The following is a 327-nucleotide window of genomic DNA, read 5'->3' as shown; positions in this document are numbered from 1 at the left end:
ATCACAGGGAGACCCCCTGCCCTCTGCTTGGTGGGAGCTGCGGCTGCCCAGGGGTCTCCCCTCCCAGCACGGCTGAAGGCAGAGCCGCTTTGTGCCCCTCAGCAGCCCCCGGGGGTGCGGGGTGCAGGGCTGGGTGTTGTAGCACTTTAGAAACCCTGTGGTGACCTGGGGGTGCTGCCAGGGGTGCCAGGACCCCTCTGTGTGCCCCTAAGGAGGGGACGGCTGAAGCCCCCCCCAGGGGAAGGCCCTGCAGCCCCCCACTCTCTGGCCATGATGCACTTTAGTTCCTGCGTTGTCCCCGGGGAGGGCAGGGCCTGGGAGCGGGCG

The sequence above is a fragment of the Mesitornis unicolor genome, unplaced genomic scaffold, assembly GCF_000695765.1.
Source record: "Mesitornis unicolor isolate BGI_N332 unplaced genomic scaffold, ASM69576v1 scaffold23411, whole genome shotgun sequence".
Lineage (NCBI taxonomy): Eukaryota > Metazoa > Chordata > Aves > Mesitornithiformes > Mesitornithidae > Mesitornis > Mesitornis unicolor.
This window is presented reverse-complemented; position numbering follows the sequence as displayed.